This window comes from Podarcis pityusensis, assembly GCF_964106645.2.
Source record: "Podarcis pityusensis genome assembly, chromosome: 7".
Classification (NCBI taxonomy): Eukaryota; Metazoa; Chordata; class Lepidosauria; order Squamata; family Lacertidae; genus Podarcis; species Podarcis pityusensis.
In genome coordinates, this window is record NC_138031.1 from 39,929,148 (window position 1) to 39,952,284 (window position 23,137).

Genomic DNA, 23,137 nt, shown 5'->3' on the forward strand with positions numbered 1-23,137 from the left:
ATCAAGAGGCTTAAGATCCAGTGTGCTCTAGTGGATAGTTAAATTTGGATCAGAGTTCAAATCACCAAGCTCGCTGAATGGCTTGACCAAAACTATCTTTCAGCTTCAGGTCCCCATAAAGCTCCAGAAGAGAATTAACCATGCATTCTTGGAACATGCCCAGGCCCAGGAACTCATCTCTGCCAGCAGGAATGGCGTCGTTTCTTTAAAAAGAGGGTGGAACTAAAACAAGAAATAGTTTGTGTTTGTATTGTGTACAACATCTGCACTCTTTGGCATTCCCCTAAAAGTTCTGGAACATTTTTGTAGGGCCAGTGTTGGGAAAGCTGTCAGATCTTGAGAGACATGCTTAATGGAAGCTGCCTGTTTTCAGGAAGAGGGTGTCCTCAATGCTCCCCCAAAATGTTGTTTTCATCCAAAGTTGGCATTGTCTGAAGGGCAATTTTCAGTGTGCTGAAGAACTCCTACCCACTCAAATTCAGCTGTGTCATATGTTTAAATAGTGAAGATTATTATATAGATGCATATAAGAATTGATAAACTGGATCTCTGAAAAATGCAGACACGTCCTGTGTGTGTCATTACAGCATTTTCATATGTCTAGGTAAGGGGTCACTGAAATTCTTGCTATTTCAAGGGAGGAATTAGAATCATAGAATCATAGAATCATAGAGCTGGAAGAGACCACAAGGGCCATCGAGTCCAACCCCCTGCCAAGCAGGAAACACCAGAGCACTCCTGACATATGGTTGTCAAGCCTCTGCTTAAAGACCTCCAAAGAAGGAGACTCCACCACACTCCTTGGCAGCAAATTCCACTGTCGAACAGCTCTTACTGTCAGGAAGTTCTTCCTAATGTTTAGGTGGAATCTTCTTTCTTGTAGTTTGGATCCATTGCTCCGTGTCCGCTTCTCTGGAGCAGCAGAAAACAACCTTTCTCCCTCCTCTATGTGACATCCTTTTATATATTTGAACATGGCTATCATATCACCCCTTAACCTCCTCTTCTCCAGGCTAAACATGCCCAGCTCCCTTAGCCGTTCCTCATAAGGCATCGTTTCCAGGCCTTTGACCATTTTGGTTGCCCTCCTCTGGACACGTTCCAGTTTGTCAGTGTCCTTCTTGAACTGTGGTGCCCAGAACTGGACACAGTACTCCAGGTGAGGTCTGACCAGAGCAGAATACAGTGGCACTATTACTTCCCTTGATCTAGATGCTATACTCCTATTGATGCAGCCCAGAATTGCATTGGCTTTTTTAGCTGCCGCGTCACACTGTTGGCTCATGTCAAGTTTGTGGTCAACCAAGACTCCTAGATCCTTTTCACATGTACTGCTCTCAAGCCAGGTGTAATTAATTAGCATCACCAGCACGATCCAGTTAGGTGCTGCATGTGCATTGGAAGCAAGCTACCATATGCACACACTTTTCAAAATGGAGATTTGGGCACATATGCAAGCACTGTGCTGGTCTGACCTGTCCTCAGCAGGAACGCACAGCAAGGCAACAGGGTCTTGTGACCTTATATAGTTCCAGGTGATCAACTTGGTTTCAGAAAAAGCTGCAGGTAAACTGAAGCCTCATGCCCAGATTACTTACCATAAGCTGCCCTGCCACATCACTGAGGAGTGTGACTTCTTAAAGGGACAGCCTTCTGGCCTGAAGGGGAGCACTTCTTTTCCCTGTGGCTTATCTAGTGTGCTCCTTACACCACTGGGCAGGCATTTTAGAGCAGGAAACACTTGGCTCCCCAAGTGAACCAGGCTCAAGGGAAGAAGTTTGTGAGAGTCCTGGTTTGGAGTCCATAGGTCCATGGCCATCAGCCTCAATTTCAGAACTGGGTACCTTGTTTTGTTCATCCAACAATGTAGTAGCCCCAGATGTTGCTACTTATCTTCCTCCACCTCTGAACACTGGCTGTTGCTTGAGTCAGGATCTTGACATGTGCCTGTGATTCCCCAACCTGGTCTAGCCACTGTTGCTTTGTAAGTATAGTCCACTGAGAAAACTTAGAGTCATGCTGCACACCTGTTCAGGGGAGGATCAAGAGGCTGAATTAACCAACTGGGTCTTTGCCAGATAGCTTATTGGCAGAATTATATCTTCTTTTACTGGACTCTGAATGTGCAGCCTTGGCCACTGCAATGCACTTTGTTGAATCATTGCCTAGAAATAGGATCTAGCTGTGTAAGACTGCAGTGTCAGAAACCAGTGTTGTATATCTTAAGCTTGAAAATGTACAATGAACAGTTATAGTTTCAGTAATCTGCGTGAATTGGGGTTAACACAACAAAAGAACGTGTACACTTTTTTTATAGAACTTCCTGTACAAGTATGTATTTTTTAAAAAAATTATAACTCGCAAATTCCCATTCCTTTGTCTGCAGCTCATTTCAGTGTTCCTTCCTTCCAATAGTACCATAAAGAGAATTTGTGCATACATATTTGTAGTTGTGTCATGTCAATCCCATCTCCAGATATGAAAACAAGATGTCCTATTGAAGCTCTGCTCATTTTGTTAAATTGCTGTGTGCTACCCCTCTCAAATAACTAAATCATCTCTGTATGGTGGGAGGAAATGAAGCATATATTATATTACTTAAACAGGAAAAGAAAACTGTCGTGGCTATCATGAACAAATAAACGTTTAATTACAGGGGAAAGAGGTTGGGGTGGAATCAATGCTTTTGTGTTGATTTTTTACCCTTTTCCTAAACTGTATGGGCATAATTTTGTAGTTCTATCTGCACCTGTGGCCTTTGGACCTAATGTTTATGACAGATGGACTGGACTATATTAGAAGAATTTATTGCAGAATCCTTCTGTAGATATCTGTGCCATGATAGACATTGGATGTGGTGCATGGGTGTATTTATTAGTGCAGTCTTCCTCTCCACTTTATGTGTTTCCTTTGAGTCTGATGGGGTTTGCTATGTATGGGTACAGTACAATGGTATAAACTCATTTTTCTCTTATCTGTTATGGAATCTTTTCTTGCCACACCCAATAAATGAGGGTGGGAGAGGAAGGCAGAGCATAACACTGGGGCAACCCTATGCCATTCTAGAAACAAGAAGCAAACAGAGATAAAAGCAGCATTCTTGGCAACACTGCCATGACACACCTTCATGATCACACTTGCTGATGATTCCCATATGTTAGATGTACATCAAAGGCACTAGTCAATGTAAAGTGGTGGCTGAATAACTCCATGATACTATCCACTTCAGACAGCAACAAATAGAAATAGCCAAAAGTTACAGGATTCATGACAGACAGGAGTTTGAATCTGATGGCAGCCCAAATGCAGTGAAACAAGCATGCTACTTTCTTGCATTGTACAAAGACTTTAGAAGGATGGAAGAAGAATTTTGGCCATGGAAGTGTTGTTGTTGATGATAATGATAATGGATTCATGCAGTGGCAACCCATATCATGAAATATGTAGTTGAGAAGAAAAACTTACCAAACAATTGGAACACTTTATTGGCTGATTGTAAAGTTCACACAAAATTTACAGGTCTATGCCTATTATCAATGCATTGCAAGATCGTAGGTGTAAAAAGAATTGTGAACCTGGGCATTTTACAAGCATGATTCACATTTTACTGGGTGTGTTTTCATTATTCGGGTACATGTTGATCTTTTATGTCACTGACTGGTATAAATTACTCATCCTTTTTAATGAAATGTCAGTTCAGTATTTTGTTTGAGACAAAGCAACAAAAAGTATGTGGTGGAAGAACAGAATGTATTATTTATTTCACTCTTTGAAAGAAAACACGCACACGAACTGCTTCCACTTCTGCTTTGAATTGTTTACCTTATTGTGAGGGATGGGGAAGAAATCTGATTCAGTTCACATTTAAAGTTGAATCTGTCAAATTCATACTTTTTGAAACAATATGAGAACTGAAACACAACTATCCTTCAACATTCACATTTATCCAAATTTTGTGATTTGATTAGCCAGCTGAACAGGGTTTACAAAAAAGTATATATTACAGGAAGGTGTGAATAATAATATGTTCATAGAATCATAGAATTGTAGAGTTGGAAGGGACTATGAGGGTAATCTAGTCCAATCCCCTTCAATATAGGAATCTTTTGCTCAGCATGGCACTTGAAAAATGAAATAAATCAAATGAATGGGTCTGCCAGAAATAAAATACCCTTCCTTAGTTGCAAAGCTATCAGTCCTGGGTTTTCTGGTTCAATGTTGGCAGCATTCTAGAAAAGTAATAGCTGAGGACAAAAATAAAGGCAATCTGAAGTATTTTAGAGTAACATTAGATGTTTGTTAAGGTAATGTTCCCCATTCCTGTTTTCTGTATGCTCATTGATATGGTGCACTGTTTCTAAGATACAGATTGTTCAAACCATAGATATTCCAACTCCAAACCAATAATCCAAAAATGCCATTGATGTCTCCCTCTTTGCTTGACTAATTCTAAAATGATAAGTGCTGAAATGGATTCCAATGGAATCTGTTTAAGTGACTGAAACAAAACTCTTCATAACTTGTTTTTATGTGTATTTCCAGTGAACTTGAGTTTCATATATTTATAATAAACTGGAGTTCTATAGTTCAAGAGTTCTCTCATTAAACAGCTGAATGCTGTCCCCTTTGCACGTGCATCACTGAAGAGGAAAGGAAATAAAAACCTTGGGGTATATCTGCAATTTCTTGAGTGCAAGCCAAAGATTTTCCTGGATTTTGGCCCATGTATTTTCATTGGGGTGCCAAGCTATGATCCCAAGCCCACCTTGTTAGAGGTACGGTGTCAATTAAATCAATAGAGCTTGCTTCTAAGGAAAGGAAATGGTAGTTAGTTGTTTTTTTAACAACATAGGAGTGTGAATCTGTGCTTTTGTCTTCTATGAGTTCACGTATTTTATTGCTTGTTCCCCCCCCCCCCCGGCTCTGTTTTCTTTTATTGCCTTTTTATTTCCCCCCTCCCTTTCCAGCATCCCATTTTGATTTTTTTTTATAAAAAAAATTTAAGTCACACTGATCAGAGACAAACAAGCGGCTGTGCTGTAAAATAAATAGCCTTGAAATTCTACAAAGTAAATCAATTCCCTTCAAGATTAAGCTGAAATGTTTGCTTGAGCTTCATGTCTCAACATCTCAGCACTTAACCAGATGACAGCGGAGTTTTTGCCAGCAAAACATATCTTTACTAAACCAGGGCCATCTCTCAATAAGACGAGAGCAAAATGCTGCCCTCTGCCATCAAAACATGCCTCTAGCCCTATTTATTTATGAGAAGCTTTGTACTGGATACAAACTGATATGTATGTTATCCAGCTTTATGCAAGACATCACATGGTATTAGTAATCTGATATAGGGTTTTAAAAGAATAGCAGCACTGCCAGTTTTAAGTGCCAGCAGTTTTCCTCCCTTGCTATAAGATGTAAGACTAGGAAATACTCTAACCTTCATGGATAGCTCTGCCTTCAAAGATAATTCCAACGTGTGTATTCTGGGCTAGGCTTTCATACTGTTGACATGCTTGAAGCTAAAACATATTTCAGGTTTTTTAAAAGTACACTTTGCAGAAGGAGGCAAATAATTACCAATCAAATATCTGATTATTATTTATTGAATTAATTTATATCCCACTCACCCCCTCCCCCACCCAAAGATCCCAGGGTAGCAAACAGAAACAAAGAAAAAATCATTCTGAAACAGTTAAAATACTCTTAAAAAAACAAAGCAATTACTGTTTTTAGATGTTTTCAATTGTAAGGGCTTTTAAATATCCTCAAAGCAGTTAGGTTGCCAGAAGCAGTATTCTTCAGCCACCAAATGCCTGGGTAAATGGGAATGTTTTCTAATTCCTCCAGAAGATAATAATAATGCCCCCCCCCCCCATTAGGGAGGGCCTGGCCATTTACATTCATGGCTGCCCAGAATTGGCGACTAAGAGTGAAGATCTGCAACAGCTGCCCACCCAAAGGAAGGGGTAAGTGTCCATTCCGCAACCAGGGAACCACCACTGAAAAGACCTTGTCGTGTGTCAGCACGTGATCAATTATGTGGGGCTGGGCTTACCTGAACCCTCTCCCCCCAATATTTTATTTAAGTTAGCATCCCTAACTTTTAGCCTCTCAATTATATAAGACGATCAGCATATGGTTTTGCATGGCTATAGGAAACAGTATCTTCATTATTATTTTGGTCACATGGTTATAAAAGTTTTTGTTTCGGACGGTACATAACAAGCAGTATATCCACCTCTGCCACTGCTGTTACTGCCGTCAACCTCCCAATGTTTTCCTTCCCATTTGAGCCAGCAAGACACTCTACCAGTCTCTTCTCTTCAAGACACCTCAAAGTAGGAGAAAAATAAAGCCAGGCAGCAGATCCCAGGCTCAGAAGGGACAGACTGCCCAGTTGGTGTGCAGAGGAATGCAGTCTTAATAGCTTTAGGATAACATCAAAAGTTCTGACAATTTAAATTGATTTTGTGCTTCATTATTAATAACTATGTAGCTATTATACAGCTATTAATGATGATAACGCCATTATAATTATGGTTATTATAATAAAAAGGGAAGTTATTTGAATGGTTAAAGCAGAAACATTATTTTATCATCTACATAAAACGGCCATTTCCCCCCTCTTCCTCCTGCAGATACTTGACATGCTACTTTCTCTTCCTCTATAGAAGATCTTTGTTGGCTTCAATGTATAAAAAAAGTCAATGTGTCTGAAAGTCTCCTTGAACTGGTGTGACTTGCCATCACTTCCCCTATTTAGCTGGATGGTTAAGGGGGAGGAGTCACATTTCTGTTTCCTTGGTTATATGTGTGCTTTCTTCCTATGTGTTGTGACAGTCCTTCAGCTTCGTCACTGGACTATGGGATAGCACTTCTTCATTTCTTTTCTTTTTGCTAGAATAGGAAAACTAGGAAACAGAGACAGTAGCAGTAGCCAAGCACTGGAAATAAAAGCACAGTATATAATTCAAATATATAAATGGCCAGAGCAAATATGAGAAAAAGCAAACATGAGGAAAATAAAATGAAGTATCCAAATGATAGATTTTATTTAAGGAGCTGGACTCCATTTATAAACTTCTGGGCCTAAGGGTCATATTCAGTGTAGTACAAAGCATATTGTTGCATGGGCATAAAAATTTTCACCTTCATTGCAGGACCTTCTTTTCTCTCTTCTGCCCCTGTGCATCCCCTAAATCTGTTCTGGGGGTTCCCTCAATCCTCTAGAGCAGAATGGGTTGTGGCAAGGGGCACAAGTGTGTAGGGAAGAGAGGCAAAATCAAAATCCCATTGTGCAAGCAGATGTCAATTGACATCTGTTTGCACAATTATTAGTTGAATACAGCACCATGTATGTAAAGATGTACTTTGAGATACTGCAGTCATCTGATTTCACCATATGCTAAGTGAGAAAATGATAGAGATGGGTGGGTCTGTTTGTTTCCCTCATTATTTCTGTAGGTCTTTGCCACTGATTCCATAGTAATCATTCCATTGATTCAACATTAATCTGCATTTTTTTAAAAAATCCTGTCAAATTCCATATTTAAATGTATCTTTTAATATTTTAATGGATATTTTCTTTCAAAATGCATATTTAAATGTATGTTTTGATCCTTTTACAAGAACTGTGTTGCAACTTTCTGAGAAGAGGAAAACTCTTTGGATAGATAAGTTCTAGAATTGGTCCGAGAGAAAATTTGCAAACATCACATTCCCCAAGCATCTCTGCAAAATCAATTTTTTAAAAGTAAAGAAAGCAGGTGCAGAATAGCAAAGGGAAATGCAACACCACCTAAACAACAATAAGCTGCAAACTTTTATATCTAGGAGAAAGTGAGTTGAGCTCTCAATAAAAGAACTGTAGCCAACATTAGTCATCCAACATTACCTTATTTACTCAAATCTAATGCTCACCTTTTTTTGGCCAGATTATGTTGCGAAAATTAAGGTGTGCATTAGATTCGATGGCACATTTACATTCACCAGCAAATACTTTTTTGGGGTTTCAAGGTTCTGAAAATTGAGGTGTGCATTAGATTCAACGGCACATTAGACTCAAGTAAATATGGTAGTTAGACTCACTGAAACAAGTTGGCATTATTAACTTAGGTCCACTAATTTCAGTGGTTCTACAATGAGTAATGCTTAGTTGAATACAACTCCAAATGTTTGAGCTCACAGATCTGACTGCAAGTAGGACCCGCGTGTTCTCTCATTTCGTAATATTTCTAGGAGGGTGCAGGTATGTCTACAGAATCTGCACATATGTATCAAGTGTGTTGGCTGTTAATTTAAGGCCAACATTCTTAAGATCAAGGTGTGAGACAGGAGTCTTTGCCTGCTGAAATGGGCAGGCTGCAGCCCAGTGCAAATGGAAGCTCTATAAAACTGGATTGGTCCCTATCTATCAGATCTTGGGAGAATTTTATAATCAACCTTTAACGACATGAATGTCTATGGTTAGTACAGTCAAGGACATCTTTCCCAGGTTTGTGAATAAAAGATATTATCACCTCACATAAAGGTGGAAGGAGAGATGAGGTACACGAACCTGAACTGCACATCTGGGACTAGTTTAAGGCACAGTGCTTTGTAAAATCCGATAGTAAAACCAGACTTCCCTGAAGCTTTATTTGGCAGTTTAGAAATAACCTTCTTTATTTCTGCATATAATAGATCCATGCCTTGTATGTATCTCAAGGCCTAGTTTAGGCACTGAGGCTCAATTGGTTGAGAACATTTTAAAATTCTTACAGAAACTTTTACTTTAGATTAATATGGGTGGTGATATGCAGTTAACATCAATGTAAACCAAAGGAAATGGCTCTGTGGTATTTCCCCTACTGCCTATTACATTCAGAAAATATATTAACAGCCTTCTTGAGCTCATCTGTTTTTTCCCCAACCCAAATATTTTTGTTCTACATTATATCCCTTTGCTAATATAGTGTGCGTGCATGTGTGTAGCATTTATCAAATCTGTAAGCGGTGTGCAACATAAAAACAATAAACCATATCATTAACGTAAAAATACAACATAAAGCCAGTAAAACACTCATATAAAAGCATGTAAAACCAAACAAAAACAAGAATTTAGGGAAGTGAGACAAATGAAAACAAGGTTCAACCTTATGGGCTAGGGCAGTGGTGGTGAACCTATGGCACACATGCCAGAGAGGGCACTCAGAGCCATCTCGGTGGATACATGCGCCGTCACCCTAGTAGGGCCATAGCATTTGTGCCGGGGGTGGGGGAGGAGGAGAGGAGGACCTGCACCATCAGGGCCTGGCAAGCAAGTGAGGGGCTGAGCAGGCATTGGCTTTTGATGTGCCAGGGCCTCCCCCCAGTCTCTTTTTCCTACTAAGGAGGAAACCGCCTTGAGTTCAGCAGGGTTTAACTTGTCAGTAAGCATATAAAGACAGCAACCTAAGAAGCAGCTGCTGGGTTTACATGTTCGCTGGGCTTTCCCGCGGAAGCCAACAGACAAATTCATTCCGTGGAGGCTGCGATCAAACAGCAGCTGAAGAAATGGCAAAATATAACAACAACAACAACAACAACAACAACAACAACAACAACAACATATGTTTACTCTGCCCATCTGGCTGGGTTTATTTATTTATTTATATTTATTTGTATGTGCACACGCAGACAATCATTATTATCTCATATTAAAAATCGGGAGAGGGTGGCTCTTAGTACAGCCCTTCAGTGTACACAAGTGGCCAGAATTGGAACCTTCTGGGGAAAAAATGTATTTCCGAGGTTGGATGGCTCATAACACCACTTTGTTTTGGAGTAATACCAGTGCTTTTTTCCTGTGGGGACACAGGGGGATGCAAACCCTTAAACATTTTGTGAATTTAACGGGAGAAGAAATTCACTGTATTTATTTTTCCCGATTTGAACTGTATTTATTTTCCCCCGGTGGTGATTTTCTTGAGTCAAAATGAGAGTACCCCTAAACATTTTTTTAAAAGAAAAAAAGCACAGAGTTATACCATAAAATTATATATCAATAGAAAGATAATTTAATGAAGAATGTAATGCAATAACTTTTATGAAGGATTATTTATTACAACAGCAGTCATAAAGAAGAAATGTGAAACACACAGGAAAAAATGAGATACTGTATACAGGTTAAATTGCCATGTTGGTACTTTGCAATAAATAAGTGGGTTTTGAGTTGCAGTTTGGGCACTTGATCTCTAAAAGGTTTGCCATCACTGGGCTAGGGGAAGCCTGTTCAAAAATATATGTCTTTAAAAGGCATCTGAAGCAACTAAAATCTGCAGCTATGTGCAACTATATGTGTCGCACCTTAGTATTAAAGATAAAGAGATTCATGAAAATTAGCAAGAAATTTTTGGCAGGTTACATTCTGCCTTTTTATTACTCTCTGTCCACACTAACACTCCTTGTGGATACAGAAGTTTTTCTCCCTCTCGAACTCATGGACATCCAATGAAGTGAATGGTGGAAGATTCAGGACAGATAAAAGAAAGTCCTCTTCAAACGGTGCATAGTTAAACAATGGACCTCCCTCCCACATGAGGGAGTGATGTCCAACAGACGGATTAAAAGAGGATTGGACAACTTGATGGAGAATAAGGCTATTGATGGCTACTTGCCATGATGGCTATGTTGTGCCTCCATGATCAGAGGCAGCAATGCTTCTGATGAATACCAGGTGCTGGAAACTACACACTGCCCTGGTAGTTGGCCCCATTGAACTCAGTGGCAATTACCATACCATTAGCTAAGTATTTCAGGGATTTTATTTGGGGGGTGGTGGTAGAGAGAGTAAGATACATTGTAAAATTCAGAAATACAGTGGTACTTCAGGTTACAGACGCTTCAGGTTACAGACTCCGCTAACCCAGAAATCGTACCTCAGGATGCTTCAGGATGAGAACAGAAATCGTGTGGTGGCAGCTGGAGGCCCCATTAGCTAAAGTGGTACCTCAGGTTAAGAACCGTTTCAGGTTAAGAACGGACCTCCAGAACGAATTAAGTTCTTAACCCGAGGTACCACTGTATGTTCATGATGGAAACGTTTGACCTGTACTAAATATTAGGGATAAACAGCATGTGAAAGAGTTAAGCTAAATTTATAATCTACAAGTGTAACATATTGAGTCTTGCAGGATAGTATTCAGCCTCTTTACTTACGTACTTCAGTGCTGTAATATACCAATATATTTGAAATGGACAAGAGGACCACATATGTTAGGTAAATGCAAAGAACAAATGCAAAATAAACTTGCTCTTCTGATTTCACAAGAAATGTTTGGGAACATTAAGCATATTATTAAACAGGAATGTTTTACAAAGGCTGTAGCCATCTTTTAGGGGGACCCCCCCAATAATTTCACTATAAGCAGTTTCACCACAGCCATCAGTGTAAAGTGCATATTGAAATCCATTCAGACACTTTCAAGTGCTATTATTATTCAAAGTAAATGGAGTTTTCTTGTAGCCACGAGACCCTAACAGTATTTTGGTGTGGAAATAGTATTCTGTGAATAATATTAGAACAAAAGTTCATGGTGGTAGACCGTTCTGTGAAGAGTTGATATGCATTAGGTTACGGGAAGTTAATGTCAGGAAAACATTACAGATGAGGTTTCATACACTTGCACAGTGCCATTGCCCATATCCAAATAGCAGCTCCTTACGATTACACATAATGATATACTATCATTATGTGCAAGCCATTTTTTTGTGGAATTTCTACCTGTTGTTCACACGGTGTGTTTTTTAAACAGAGCATCGAACTCCTGAAGCTTTTCTGTGTTTTCCCCTGATGTATTTCAGACCCAAGAACGTTTCAGACCTAAGGACATCACCCCTCTGCTGCAGGAGGGAATGCACAGCCATCATGGCTAGTAGCCATTGATAGTGTTGTCATTCAGGAATTTGGCTACCCCCTGCCCAATAAAACTATCCAAGTTGAAGCGCACCATTTTAGCTTGCAGCAGCAAATTGCACTATTTCACTATGTGCTGTGTGAAGAAGTACTGTACAGTGGCATAGCATGGAGGGACACAGGGGTGGTTGCCCCGGCGCAAAATTGTTAGGGGCACAAAATTTCAACACCCAGTGCTGCCTCAATACAGCTGTGCTCTTCTGTTGTGGGGCTCCATTGAAAATGGCTTCTGCATGCGAATCAGGAAGCGACTTCTCCAGACAGTGCAGTGACTTTGTCTTATCTCTCTGAGTACTATGACTTGGGTGATGCAGACAGCATTAGGCAGCTGAATGTGCATGCGTACTCCACATACAAAAATGACAAACTGAATATCACTTTATCCACCCCTTTTTTACCCAACCTGAAGACATAGCTTAGCTCTAAATAATAATAGTAAAGTTCTTACAAGCACTACAGTGGAGAGTCCAAAAATTGCTGATGTCACGATAAAGGAAGACGTTAAACTGTTCCTTGTTCTGTTTTTTAGTTCTGCAGCTGCTTCTGCCCCGGCTGGTGTGAGTGACAGGGCTTCAGATATGGTGGTAGCTCTACCACTGCTCCCCAAGTCAATGAAGAAGTGCTTTTCCCTCAGCACTATCACATGTGCTTTAATATTATGCCTAGGATGTGGAGAAGTAGTCTGATATACATAACAGCAGGGCACAGTTTCTAGATTGTGTCAAGTCCTAACACCTCTCTCTCTCTCTCTCTCTCTCTCTCTCTCTCTCTCATAACAAATTAAGAAGGGGTCTTCCAGACATGCCATGCAATTTGCATTGGTAGGTAGGTACACAGCTTTCAAAATGGTGCTGTCAGCGCTGGCTACTTCAGATGGTGCAGTTAGCAAGCTACACAATGGCAGACCCAAGATTAGAAATGAGCTTTCCACAGAGCAAGAGCCTGTGTCTGAAATCCTAAAACAATTATCTGCAATCACCACCAATAAATTCAGTTGCTTTGGGATACATTGTTTCCTCTGGGAGTGTGCAGTTTCAGCATGATGGCTTAGATTTCTTTGCTGCCTTTCTAAAATTGAATATTCTTTCAAAGCCTTTTAGCCCATTAGTTTAGCCAGGGCTCAAAGTTAGAAACAAACCTGAGCATTTGGGTGTCATTTATCCACTCTGAGCGTCTGTGTTCGTATCTGAAAAGCTTGTTTAGCCTTCCATTTGATAACAGTAACATTTGTGACCGAAGATTGGCTATATATTCCCTGGTATGTTTGTTACATTACACAATTTCTCAGACAGACAGCAAAAAGTTGATCATGTAATTCAGGGTGAAACCCAATTTCTGCCCTATCCATATTGTGCATTAATTAGAAGTCAGTCAAGAAAAATCAGTTTAATTCTGGCATCTTTCAGAAAGAATTCCTACATAAAACTTGGCTGTAGACGTGTGTGTGTGTGTGTGTGTGTGTGTGTGTGATATAGCAATCATGACAATGCCAAAATCTGCCTTGCATCTAATAAGGCCATCTTTGTTGCAAGGTTCCACCACCCACACTATCTAGCTTACAGAAAATGCTAATTTTGTTTGCCAGCTGTAGTTTATTCCTAGCACATGTTACTAAGATTTGTTTTCCTTGACTTTTAATTTAAGGTTTTATTGTACAGTGGGCTGCTGCTAGAGTTTGTGTTGCTGACTACTGTATATTATTAAATTGGGTTTATTTAAAGTGGTGGTTTTATTGGCATTTGAAATGTATGCTTTAATGTTTGTTGTTGATAAAATTATATATATGTTACTGACCTAAGCCTCCTTGGGAAAGCTACAGTCTTAGACAGTGGCTTAGAGGTATAGGAAATAAAATATATACATGCTAAGAAACAACAAACCTGTAATTGTGTAATAGCCTAATTTTCAGAATAGAAAGCCTTACAGTTAGGAGGGTTTGTTTTCCACTCAAGTACTGATACACATGTTTGGAATACAACAGCTGACCCTTCATGATGTGATTAAGGATGTTGCCCTTCATTTTCATTTCAAACAGAATGCATGGGTTTTCTTGGTCCCATTGTAAAAGCAGAAAAACAATTATTTTATGCATGACTGATGATAGTGATGGAGACTCTGTAGGGGACACAGCAGGACACTCCAGAATGCTCAGTGCTTCAAAGCAGCACATGCAAATGTCAACATGTGTAAATTTGGTTTAAGTTTATTTTATATTATATTTTTGAATTTTCAGCATAAGCATTGTAATTGAAAATCATAAAAACTTGTTCAACAATGTTTTTGAAAATGGCTTCTTTTTTTAAAAAAAGATGGTCTGCTGTTCCCAGAACTAACCTTTTTTATCTTTTTTAAAAGCAACAACAACATATCAGTTGTTCAAAGTTAATTGAGTTTGACTAGTCAGTCCATTTATTGGCAAGATTCTGCAACCTTTTGCAGAAATGACTTTTGCAATAATATGTACTATATGATGATTGTGCCCAAGTACTTGATATATCTATAATCTACTCCTGATGAGAAAAACAAAATAAATATACTTGTTTGCACTGAAATATGGTGCAATGAAAGATTTGCCTCAATAAAATTTAATCATCAACTTTTCTTCATATAGAGATTGATTTTTCCAGGATATTTTAGGACTGACCTGTTTTATTTAAATGGAATGTTCTATAGCTTTTGAATATTAGAAAGTACTACTGTTTTATTAATAATTGTTTGATCAGCTTTGTATTGTCTTTAAGTCCTTCACAATGCATGTTATTTTGAACCCCATTTACTACTACTACTTCTTCTTCTTCCAATTTATTATGTACCTTTCATCCTAAGGTCCTGGGGTGAGTTACAAAACAACATTAGTATTCAAACACAATATTATACAATATTGAAAACAAACAGCTAAAATTACTAAACATATATCATTATTAATTTGGATAACACCTATAAGTAGACAACGGGGAACAGGTGATGCTCAGAGGCTTGTAACCTAAAACACAACAAGAAGGATGAAGTGGAAGTTGATCATTAAAAGAGAAAAAGGAGTAGCACAAAGGAAGATCAATTTGAGAAAGCCTGAGGAAAATAATAAATCTTTGGAAGCCATTTGAATAAGCAGAAAGTTGTCTGTAGGAAGACAATTTGAAAGATAATGACTAATAGAGAGAGTTGAAGGAAGTAGATGTGGGGTACTCTTATGCTTTTAAATTGCATTTATACTCTACCTTCTGCAATGAGCCACACATAGTTTGATACACCCACATTATGCTCATAAGAACCCTTTGAGCTTAGTCCAGTTGAGAGACGGTAACTCAGCCAAAGTCCCCATGCTGCACTCAGACAGCACTTTATTCCATTTTCCTGCTGGTTGCTTCCTTATTACTTCTGTGTTTTATGTGATCTTTCACAGGACATAAAAAACTTTTTCAGTAAATCTAGTGGAAATGTAGGGATCATTTCCATGTTAATTTTTTCAAGAAAAACATTCATTTGCAACCCTGTTAAACTGGAAAATTGAGTGAGTTTTGCATTCTGAAATTGCATTCTGAAATTTAGGGTGGTACCCTGGCCAATAGTTCTTTCCTGCTGTTTAAAATTTAGTATGACATGACTGTATATTGCTCAAAATGCCACAGTTCCATAACATATCAGTAACCGCATTGTGAGAGGAATGTTAGGACTTGGGACAGAAACATGAGCATCATAACCATTGAAACTAATGCAATAAATCCCACATCTGAATGTAGCTTCAATGAGGGTCAGGGCAGAGCGAGGATTTGAATCTGGGTCTCTTGAGTCCTATCCTGACACCTTCACCACATACCATATTATGATAACAAGGTGGAGCAAGTGATTTTAAAATAAGAAAATTTAGTATTTTACGCAGTGCGTGAAAGGCAGAGGATATATTTGCACAAGACTGGTGCTAATTTGTGATGTGCCTTGATATAAGAACTACCTTATCAACATGAAGTAGGGAAGTCATCTGACACTAGAAAGTTTCAGTTAAGACAGTTGATGCTAGTTTAGAAAGCTTATAGTGCCTTTGTTCCCATTTTTGTGTGTGTGTTAGAATGAGAGCTGTCTTTAGCCTTTCTGGGGACCTGTAAGCCAATTCTGAAGTCCCTTGTAAGTGCTGAGTAGAGCTTAGTGCCCAAGGTGGTCCATTAGGCTATGACAGAAACTTGTCACACAATCCTCATAAGTTGTTTTGAAGTACTATACTTCATGCAGAATGATCTTGCTGTTACTGCTGCCACTATTGCGACCTTGCAGAGCAATGTAAGTTTCCTGTCACCATTTTCATCTATATAGACAAGCCCTGGGTGTGCTATCCCCACAACCCAGTTACATACAAGTATTAGCATTTATTTTTGTCCTGTGGATTTAATAAATTGACTTGAATCCAAATACTTTGACTTAACTGGGTTGCAGTTTGGGGCTGTAAATCACTCTCTTTCCTCGCCTCATGAATTACATCCCTTTATTATGCCAGCTGCTGCAACATCTATCTTCTCTTCTGCTTCCTTCTCTGTTTAACATCAGTATTCTAGCAGATTCTGCTCCAAAACAGAAGGTCAGTCAAAGACCATATTGTATGCATTTAGGTGAAAGTAGTGGACCCAGTTATATCAGTACTGAGGCCATCTGTAGTGAGACTACTATGCCCATAGTGAGTATGTTGCTCATTTTTAACCTGGGCTAGAACTTTGCAGGATGCATGGGCAGTTTGCAGGATGAGCACAGATCTCAATTTTGTACAGTAGCCTGTGGCCTATTTTTAGAAATGGGGCAGATTGCCTCAAGCAGGCTCAAATTTTTTCTTTAAATAAATCTTACTATTTTCCTAGAAACTAAGAAAATAGTTGGCTGTGTTCCAAGCCTAGTTTTGAGCCAAATCAGAGCCTATTGCATGTCTGATGATGTCACTAGGACTGTAATGAAGTCTAAAACCTTTGGTTATAGAGTGGTATATAAATTCAATTATTATTATTATTAATAATAATAATAAAACTCATTCAGCTTCCAAAAGCCCTATCTCCAACACACCTATCTGCCCACCACCCTCCATTCTCCAGCATATTTCCCTTGTTGCAGGGCAGCACAATGTAGGAAAACAGGAAATTCTCTTTCTCTCCCCTCCCTTCCCTCCCTGGCCCCAGTGTGTGGTAAGTGGCTATAACTGTGCACTAGGTAGCAGGAATCCCGAGAGATGTAGTTTTCCCAGGGCTACTGATAGATATGTTTATTTTTTCCAACACTTCTGGCACCAGGTCACCACTGTCACAGCATACCAGGCATTGGGGGCTGGGGGGTGGGGGAGAGACTGCATTCCTTTCATTTGATGCCCTGCCACTGCCAGAGCAGCAAGCCAAGTATGTGCATGGAGGGAGAGAAGGGATTTGGAGTTGAGCATATGGGTATGAAAGAGGAGGGGAGATTTAAGTTCTTCTCCAGCTCAGATTTTAATCCAACCTTGAGAAGAACTGATCTTAACCCTTTCCCTCATATTTGACTGATATCACTACTTGTTTTAGGAGGGTGGCATGACTGTGCCTCTGATGAAACTCTCACACAAGTCATTATGTGTGAGAACCTCTCACACAAGACATTTGTAAAAATTGTCAGTTTTCACTGGCTGTATATATTTTGATGGATAAGATTAGTAAAGTTCAGAGGTTGGGTTTTTTTTGGAACAATCCAACAAAAATGTGAGGTGTTTTTTAAATGTACTGCTTAACATCTCTTAAATGTTCAAAGGAAGCTTCTGGAAGGTTAGCAAATTTTCTCTGAAAATGAACAATTGCAGATGATTGCAAATGACTGAAGTGGAAAAGCATTAAGTGAATTTATTAACAAATTTCAATTGCAAGGTGGTGCTGGTGAATCATGATGACATATTTCATGAAACTGTAGCGTTGGAAGGAACCCAAAGGGTCATCTATCTATCCAATTTATATTTGAGTCTGATGAGGTGTACAGAGTAACACTTTTATCTTAGCACTGAAAGCTGTCAATTTATCATCATCATTCATCATTCTACCATTGGGGGGGGGGGGCTTAGGGCCCTCTTTTTTACAGGACCGCCTCTCCTGGTATGCCCCGCAGAGGACCTTAAGGTCCATGAATAACCATAGTTTAGAGATCCTGGGCCCTATGGAAGCCAGACTATCCTCCACCAGGGCCAGGGCCTTTTCAGTGATGGTTGCGACCTGGTGGAATGCTCTGTTCCTTGTGACTAGGGCCCTTCAGGATTTAACCTCCTTCTGTCGGGCCTGTAAGACAGAGCTATTCCGCCTGGCCTTTAATTTGAAATCAGCCTGATCTTTTATTTCCCTTCTCTTCCCTCCCCCTCCCCTTTATGAAGACCACCCGCTCTGAGACCCCACAGCTAATTCTCCCCTGGCCTCCTCGCTGGCCCAAGTAGGACCAATTCAGCCAGCTAGCTCTGGGGACTATATAATGCTTATTTTCCCTAAATTGATTTCTGAATTTTGAATTGTATTGTTATTCATGTTTTTATACTGTATTTTATGCTGCTTTTACAATTAAGCGTTTTAAATTTGTTGTTAGCCACCCTGAGCCCAGTTTTTGAACTAGGAAGGGCAGCGTATAAATATTTTTTATTATCATCATCATCATCATCATCATCATTTATCCAGGACAGGTTACAACAGATTAAAAACACAGGAATAGGGTGAGCCCTGAAAACACACATCTCAAATGTCAAAGGCCAAAGCAAAGTTGTGTCTTCAGCATTTGCCAAAAATTATATTATGAAGTTGCCAGACATAGCTTTGTGGGGGAGGGGATTCCACAATTTAGGGGCTGCCACAGAGAATGCCCTCTCCTGAGCTACCACCTGCTGAGCTTCTGAAGGCTGCAGAACTACCAAGAGGACCCCCTCTGCTAACCTTAATGTCTAAAAGATTATTCAGGGAATGAAGCAGTCTTTCAGATCTTTGGGGACTGGGTTATTTGGGACTTTAAATACTAATGTGAACACCTTGAACAGGATCCAGAAATGAACTGGCAACCAGGTACCTGATATGATTATTTTATGAAAGATACTTAAATGTCATTTTAAGCAATGGTGCTTACAGTTTATACAACATACAATATATTTGAGATCCCATTTAATTATGCAGCATAAACTGATCATTTATAGAAATTAGTATTCTTGCTATTTATTAGCAAAAGCATTAAGATAAAGCGCTCTGCTGATCACTAGAAGAATTACACGATAATCTGATCCCTTTTTGATGCATCAAATATTGGCCAGCATGAAAAATACATTAAGAGAGGGGTACATCAATATGCAACCTCCATATATGGAAAATAAGTCACAACTGTTGAGGACCTCTGGTAGCAAATGACTTCATAGTATTCCATACCAGTCCCTCTGAAGGAATCCAATGGATGTTCCAGGAACCATCTACATTTGTCCTCCCTCATCTACCATAGCAGTTATTCCCAAATGAAAGAAGTAATCACCAGCAATGTGCCTGAATTCTTCTACATCATTTAAAATCTTAATGACTTGATCAAATAACTTTCCTCCCTCCACCCCCTTTTTGAAAAAAGAATCTTCCTATTAAAATAACCCTGGCTAGGAAACCCAGCCTTAAATCCATCTGTTATGTGAAGATTAGAAATTTCCATTCTTTAGATTTGTGTGAATTGTCATAAACACAATAAACACACCTGGCACAATTCCATATTATTAATGACTCATTTATCACCCCAAGGTGCAACTTGCTCAATTTAGTGTTGACCAGAAGTGGGAAAAACAAAAAACAAAAAAAACACCAACAAGCAAGAGCTTATGGTGATGTATACAAAGCCATTTACCACCATCAAATCCAGAGTAATAATAAAAAATTCTCTTACATATGATTCCTCTATATTTCCAATTCATTGTGTTCATAATAAATCTATAGACTGGAGGTCATCCTGTTCCTGTGAGAAATAAAACATAGCTAACAGGGGTTAGCGTAAGTCAGCCTAATGAAGAAACCACCTACAGGAAGATGAGCAAGACATGCGTGTATAATCTCATATGTTTTCTTTTTCTCAACCAGCAGGATGACTAATTATTCTTTTGAGATGGGACAATGACTTAGATAATCTTCTCAGTATTGTCAACAAAGACTATGCAGAAAAATAACCTATTATGTATTACTGAAACCATATTCTCTAAGTGAAGGGAGTAGGAAAAAGCAAAAATATTTGGTGGGGCAGATTAAAGTTCTGCAGCTAAACTAGCTGCCTATGTGTCACAACCCATGACCTAGAAGCCCACCACTTAATTCCAGGCATGTCAGGGTGGGTAAAGGGGATGACTTTGGTAATTAGTGAGAGAGACACTCTTCACATCTTACATTATTACTTCACTTTCTGTAGGGTCAAACTGTGGCAAAGATAATAGTTTCTAGGACAGCAAGGAAGGAGACCTGGAACTTGGAATGTGGCATGGTGGACATAAAACTCTTAAGTACATATGCCCAATCCATTGTTCACAAACAGATCATGGCGTAGAAGTAGAATTGGTGATTTGGGGTGAATTATGCTGGGATGCCAATTGATGTTAGCAGTAGACCTGCAAACGACATTAGTAGAGCTATATGTTTGATGACGTATGTATCCCAAATATTGAGGCAGATTAGGTTGATGTGGGGGGTCTTCTTTGTTCTCCTGAGTCAGTGTGCCATTAACAAGTCGTCTCAAGGCAAATCAGGCAGTGCCCAACTTTCCAAGCACATCTGTTGCTTTCATTTCCTCAAAGACCTGCGACCTCCCTGTATCTCATTAGATATGGTGGAGAATTCTTAAGGAAATGGGAGAAGAAATTGATAGTGTTGATTTATTCATCCCATGTCTGGAATGGAAGTCAATCCATTTTCTGTTGTGTTCCTTTCAGTCTGTTAAATATGTGTAATTGATTACATTTCTTTTTAAAAAATGTTATTTTAATGGTGTTTTCTTTGCATTGAAATGAATGGGGTGGAACAACATAATGACAACATTATTTAAGTACTTTTGCCACATTTTTGAAGAATAATAATGTTGTTTTCAACAGAAAATGACCTGCAGCAGAACAGAAGCACTGCTGAATACAATGAATGCAGGGAAGAGCAGAAAACAAAGCCTTCTTACATTTCTACCCCTGGAAAAGGTTTTTTTATGAGGGAGGGGGAGGTGGCTGCAGGAGAGAGAGGAGCTGGGAATATTTCTTCCTATAAAATTATTTCTTTTAAAATGAAGAAAAATTGAGAGAAGAAGAAGAGTGGCAATAGCTCAGGTTGCATTCCTGAGTGAATTTAAACTGGAAATAACAGTACCATAGGAGAAACGTGTTTCATTAGTTCACAGCAAGACAATGGTGCCTACAGTTGCCATAGCGCTTATCATATTTCATTAGGAAAATGGCCCTGGCTTAAAATTGCCCTTGAAAAATTAGAAAAGGAAAGCAACTGGATATCTTGTTATATAATCTCCAGATGACACTTTTTTAAATGACCCATCCTTTCTATCAGGTTTAAAGTAAGTGTGCAGTAGTGCATTGTTGATATTTACCAGGTTCCTCACTCTACACAATATCACACTTTGAACCTCATACATGGCCTGTGAAGAAAGGAAAGAAATTCATTGATGGCTCTTGGATATTTATATGAAACCTCCAGGAACAAGCAAAATAATGTTTACTGCAGTAACTTCAACTGGGAGCTGAACCAAACCTCTACTTGGGAAATGAATCTGTACCCTGAGCACTGCTGCACGCTAATACTGACTCACACAGGAAAAAAAGATCCAAACTGAGTTAGCATAAATTGTTTTCAAGGACAAAGTAAATTATTATGACCAATTTTCAGTATCCTAAAATTAGTGTCCATAATGAGAATGCTGACCTATTCTAAACCATACAGACACTCATAGATGTATAGTAATTGTACACATGAAGACATTGGATGCAACTCTTATCACTATATTCCTGTCATTTTAATGGTCTTGTCATTAGATACCGTAGTAGTTTTATATATTGTACTTGTGTTATTAATACTAATAATATCTACAGAGTATTCAAGATGCATAATTAATTTCCCATCACCGCCACCCGCACTATGTTACTGGAAAGAAAAATGCAGGTCTTCGCTCTTATATATTCCAAACATCTCAATACCAGGGACATAAATGCAAAAAAAGAGAGAACACAGTGAATGGAATACAAATCAACAGTTCAGTGACATAATTGTATATCCCTTTGGAACAATTTTGCATGACCTCTAGCAAGACTCAGATATATTATGGATTGGTTTTAGCAATGTGCAGCTTAATTTTCCAATTCTCCCCTTTCCATAAAACAAACTTCAAGTAGTTACAAATTACCAAGACAAATTTTGCTAGTTTTTTTTTAAAATCATGTAATGTTTAATCATTGTTCCAGAGTATTTTTTTTTTGGACGGGGATATTTTTTCCCCAGTTACAATTTCTGAATCTAATATTGCATACTATCTTGTTTTGGATACTTAACAATTCTTCTTGCAAGTGAGCATTTAGAGCAAGAAGCCCATGCTGAAATATGAGTTTAGGATTAATGGGAAAACGTAAGTCTTTTCTTTGTGGAAAAGACATGATGGTATGTGATTCTTGAGCCCAGTGGGCTGGTTCAAATATAACACTAAATTTAATATTTTATTTCATAATATATATATACTGCTTGATGGGGGGGGGGCAGCTCAAAGCAGTTTAAAAAATCATAGTTTATAATTTTAAAAAAATGACCCTAATCAAGCCTCAGGCTCTCAGACTTTCTCCCACCTCATGAAACAACTGTAAAAAGAAGTTGAGAAGCTTTCATTCCCTATTATATTAACCACAACCTGCAATGTTGTCTGAACTTGACAGTGGTGATCTTGCCTATGGTTTGCTGAGCAAGCCAACTTGGAAACTATATTTCACAACACCAGCTTGTTGAGACCACAGTATAGTGTTTGGGTGTATTTCTAAACCAACCTCCCCCAAGCTGATGCCATCTGGATGTTATTGGACTACAACTCTCATCAGCCATAGCCAGCATGGCTAGTAGCTAGGAATGATGTAACACACAGTCCAAAATGGATAAAGGGGAAGGCTATCTTACATGACAGTCAATTTAAAATGGAAGGAAATGCTTCCAATCTCCTAATGGCCATGCCAGAGAGAAG

At 39.0% G+C, this 23,137-nt stretch overlaps 1 protein-coding gene across 8 annotated transcripts in view; it reads left to right on the plus strand.

Annotated features, from left to right (window-relative positions):
* Positions 1 to 23,137, plus strand: part of ST18 (ST18 C2H2C-type zinc finger transcription factor) — a 187,366-nt gene that overhangs the window by 11,885 nt on the left and 152,344 nt on the right. The gene's annotated exons all lie outside the window — the stretch shown is intronic.